The 5,122-nt window shown below is 36.7% G+C and overlaps 1 pseudogene; it reads left to right on the top strand.

Moving 5' to 3' along the window:
• Positions 1 to 3,068: 3,068 nt before the first annotated feature.
• LOC141552638 (dr1-associated corepressor pseudogene) lies at positions 3,069 to 3,680 on the top strand (annotated as a pseudogene).
• The last annotated feature ends 1,442 nt before the right edge of the window (positions 3,681 to 5,122 follow it).

Here is a 5,122-nt window from a genome sequence, read left to right as displayed (position 1 = left end):
AGAATCATGATCTAGAAGGAACAAAAATATATGAAAAACTTGAAAAAAAAGATGTATTACATGAACTGAAGTAAAGGAAATAATTTTTAAAATCTACATAGAGTGAATATAGAAATATAAACTGTTAAAAAGAGAATAAATAAAGCAAAATCATTTAATGAGAATGACAAAACTTTGGAGAAGAATTGAGAAAATGAACTTTTCTGTTTTCTTTGAAAATGTGGTTAAGGAATATAGTACATGATCTCAGCAGGGTGGATTATATACACTTTTTAACTTAAAAATCTTTCTTACAAGATATATTTTGTATAAAAGTTGGAGAGCAATGCATGATAAAAATAGTTGTGATGTAAAAAAAAAAGAAAACAAATTAAATGTATAACACAGACCTGGTTTTCTTAAATACACCTTTTCTGAACATAATCTAGCTGTTCTAGAAAATTTTACATCATTTTTGTGTACATCAGTTAATATATTGTGTTGTAATAAAACAGAAACTTCAAGGCCAATTGAGATAATTAAATCATTTAGCAACTATACAAATCTACTCTGATTTTTGAATCTTCATTGTTATAACAATATCCTTTTCTTTCCTTTTCTGGCAATCTCTCAATTGTCATTTCATTTTCTATAGTAATTATGTTCCTGAGAATATTGCCATTCCACTTCATCATAGGTTTTATTTTTGCTTTTGTTTTTGTTTTATTTATTATTGTTTATTTATTATTGTTATGATGGTAATTGTGGCTGTTGTCATTGTTATATTAAAATCTCATAAATTCAGAAAATATTAGAATTAGAATTTTGTCCAAGAGTTAAGAAATTATGAGTAACAGTCCTTCTCTAAGTGAATTGTACCAATTTTAAGGAAAAGAAATAGTGTTTTTTTTCCAGATATTTAGGTATATCAGAGAACCACTTTTTTTCCCTTTTGTAAGTTTCTGGCTGTCATCTGATTATGTGATTTCAGATATGACACCTAGAGATAAGTGAGGTGGTACTATTATTTCAAGTTGACATTGATTGTATCCAGTTTAAAAAGGTAAGCAGTGGAAGTTAATCATGAAATGTGAATGAAAATAAATAGAATAGCATAAGATTATATATCTTGAGTAAAATGTAACCATAAGTAATGTCTTTATAATCCTACTCCTTCATTTTAACCAAGAGGAAACTGAAATCCAAGAAGAGAATGTAACTAACATCTTCCTTCAGCTAATGATTTGCTTTTCAGCTGTTTCAAAATCTTTATGATCCCATTTAAAGTTTTCTTGCCAAAGATATTAGAGTGGTTTGCCATTTCCTTCTCCAAATCATTTCACAGATGAGAAAACTGAGGAAAGGAAAGTTAAGTGATTTGCCCAGGATCACATAGCTAATAAGTATCTGAGATCAAATTTGAATTCAAGTCTTCCTGACTTCTGGCCCTCTGATCTAGCCACTGTGGTACTTAGATGTTCTAACTTCTAGCTCCCAAATACATTCCTGCTCTTATTTCTACTAAGATTAAAATAATTTATATTGTATAGTCCTTTAGGGTCTAACTTCTTAAACTGTGTTTTTTATAACTGAATGTGGGGGCTGTGAAATTTTGATTTAATAACAGTAAGATTTTGGTTAGTATCCCTCTTTTATACACCTGTATAGGTAGGGTTTCAAAAGAAATGCTCCTGAAAAAAGATTGCTAGTGGAAAAAAAGTATAAGAAGTTCAGCTTTAGGGGAAAGTTAGGTGACACCATAATACATAGTGTTTTGGGTCTGGAGTCAGAAAGACTCATCTCCCTGACTTCAAATCTGCTCTCAGATACTTACTAGCTGTGAGACCCTGGGCAAGTCATTTCACTCTGTTTGCCTCAGTTTTCTTATCTGTCAAATGAGCTTGAGAAGGAAATGACAAACTACTCCAGTATTTTTTTCCCAAGAAACCCCAAATGGGGTTGTCAAGAATCAGCATGTTTGAAAATAATTGAACATCAAATAGTGCTTTAAGATTTATAAAACACATATATGTGTGAATACACACACCACAAACATTCATACATATGGGTTAATATTTATGATTTATGTAAATTTGTATTTATGTATATCTGTGTATGTTGTATATATATATATGTATATATATATATATATAAGTATATATACACACTATACTACTAGGCTTTAAAATTTTATATTTTATGGTAATTTTAAGATCAATGTGATTTTCTAAGGCCAAAAATTATATTTTCGGTAAAGAATAGAATTTAAGAATATTTCAAAAGATTAAGTACATTTCTGTTTCAATTGATCCTCTTGGTCCAAATAGTGTTAATATTCTTTTCTAATTGTAACAGACTTCATTTTAATATTCCATATTGTATTTCTCTAAACAGAGATGGAAAAGGAGAGAGATAACTGGGATTAGGAAAACTCAAAATTATTTCAACCTCATACATGTAATTAGCTGTGTAACTTTGGGCAAGTCCTTTAACAAACCTGAATACCTTCACTTTTAAATGGAGATAATAATAATCTACCTCCCTATTAGGATTATCTGAGCAATTCTCTAGGTCAGAATTCACACCTTTGGTTTGGGCCTTTAAGGAGAGTTTACACCTTTGGACTTTGAAGAGGAGTTTGCACATTTAGAGGAGTTGACATATTTAAAGGAGTTTACACCTTTAAAGGAGCAAGTTCATTGGCTGTAGGAGTTAGCACAAGCCCCTTTGAGTTCTCACAGGCCCATTCTCTGGGAGGATAAAAGAGGCAACATTGGGCCTGGAGAGTCAATCTGACTGGGAGATTGAGTTTAGACGGCACTCAAGAAGAAGTAGTCTGGATTGGGGAAGGACAAGAGCTGGAGGAGATTCAGAGCCAGGATTCAGGAAGAAGAGGCTGGCTGGAGGCTCCAGAAGCCTCCCAAGAACCCTACACAGAGAAAAGAAATCTCTTCCCAGAGAAGGAATACAACTGAGAGACAACAAGAACTTTACATTTTGGCGTCCAAAGTGGGGCCAGGACTTATTCTGAGCCCTTCAGAGGAGCTAGCCTGGACCTTGATATTTGACATAAACATAAAAGGCCCGAGATGCCGAGCAAGAAGAAGTACAATGTGCGCTTCCTGCTGGCCAAAATCAAGAAGATCATGCAGACAGATGAGGAGATTGGGAAGGTGGCTTCAGCTGTTCCTGTCATCATCTCCCAAGCACTAGAACTGTTTTTGGAATCACTTCTCAAGAAAGCCTGTAAAGTGACCCAATCCTGGAATGCCAAGACCATGACCACATCCCACCTGAAACAGTGTATTAAGTTGGAGCAGCAATTTGAATTCCTGAAGGACCTGGTGGCTGCCGTGCCCAACATGCAGGGGAACAGAGAGGACAATCACCTGGACAGTGAGAAGAGAGCCCCAAGGGGCCAGAAGCCTGGGAGCAGCTGGAAAAATGGCAGTGCTGGAGGAAAAAGGAAAAGGGAAAGACAAAAATCAGTCTGACATAAATGGCAGGAGAATGATTCTGAGGACATAGAGACAGATGGGGAGGAGGAGATGCCTCAGCCCCCAGCCAAACTCAGATGGCCCCCAGCCCTATTCCAGAGCCCCCTGGCCCATTTCCTCCTGTTTTTCTCCACCCTGCCTCTCCCTCCATGCTCCCCTCCACCCCCACACACCCCCCCCCCCCCCCCGCCCCAGCTCCTCTAGCTCAGCTGCCAGGGCTTCTTCAGCTTGGCTGCAACCCCGCCCTCCTGAGCCTCTGGGTCCTAAAACTGGGCTTTGACATTGTTGTGTTTTCCAGTAGTTTGTTTCTGACAACAAACTTGTGTTTGTTGTGTTTCCCAGTAGGACTTAGAAGCTTTGTGCTAGTAAATGTTTAATAACAAAATGCTACAAAAATGCTACAAAAGAGGCATCAACCACTAGAAGTAGTAGCATCAGGATTATTGTTACATACCCCTAATAAGCAATCTGGTAATAGTTGCCCATATTCTGACTCCAATGAACAAAATCCAGAAATATATTGGACAGCAGCTGTGACAGCTGACTGACCTATGCTTACTATTTATATAAACGGAATACCATTGGAAGGATTGGTAAACACGGGTGCAGATCATACAGTTATTAGAGGAGCCAATTGGCCCAGTCACTGGCCAAAGATTAAGACAGACACCTACATGTCTGGGGTAGGAGGATCAATAGCAGCAGAAGTTAGTGCTAGGCCTTTGAGATGGATATTTGAAGGTGAAACAGGAGTTTTTACTCTTTTTGTGGTTGAAAAAATCCACATCAATCTGTGGGGAAGAGACATTTTACAGCAGATAGGATTACAAATAAGCACTTTGGCTTTTTAGGAAGGGCTGCTTTTGAATGCCTACCTGCACTTTCACCAGTTCCTATTCAGTGGAACACTGATTCACCCATGTGGGTAGAACAGTGGCCCTTAACAAGCGATAAAATTCAGGCCTTATTAGACATAGTGTAAGAACAACTTGACCAACGACACTTGCGACCTTCTCTAAGTCCTTGGAATTCCCCAGTATTTGTGGTGAAAAAGAAATCTGGAAAATGGAGGATGTTAACTGATCTAAGAAGAGTAAATGAACAGATGGAAACTATGGGAACTCTTCAGCCTGGACTTCCATCTCTTACTCAGTTGCCAAGAGAATGGCCTCTATGGGTTATAGACATTAAGGATTGTTTAAATTCTATCCCTCTAGATAAGGAGGATATGAAAAGATTTGCTTTTTCAGTGCCTAGTATTAACTTGGCTGAGCCTTATAAAAGATATGAATGGACAGTTTGCCATAGGGAATGAAAAACAGCTCTACTATGTGCCAAATGTATGTTGCTGCTGCTCTTGCTCCAGTAAGAAAAGCATTTCCAAAAGTAATGTTGTTACATTATATGGATGATATTTTGGGATGTGCACTTGAGGAATAAATGTTAGAAGCATGTCTACAAAAGACCATGGAAACACTAAAGTAATACAAACTGCATATAGCTACAAAAAAAAATTCAAAGACATGCTCCTTTTCAATATTTAGGATATGAAATATATCCTAAGACACTCGCAGTACAAAAGCTTTCTTTAAGAACAGAGAAGTCGGACACCTTAAATGACTTCCAAAAATTAATAGGAGATATCC

This window comes from Sminthopsis crassicaudata, chromosome 2 (genome assembly GCF_048593235.1).
Source record: "Sminthopsis crassicaudata isolate SCR6 chromosome 2, ASM4859323v1, whole genome shotgun sequence".
Taxonomy (NCBI): Eukaryota; Metazoa; Chordata; class Mammalia; order Dasyuromorphia; family Dasyuridae; genus Sminthopsis; species Sminthopsis crassicaudata.
Note: the sequence above shows the minus strand (reverse complement) of the source record. Positions and strands in the feature narration are given on the sequence as shown.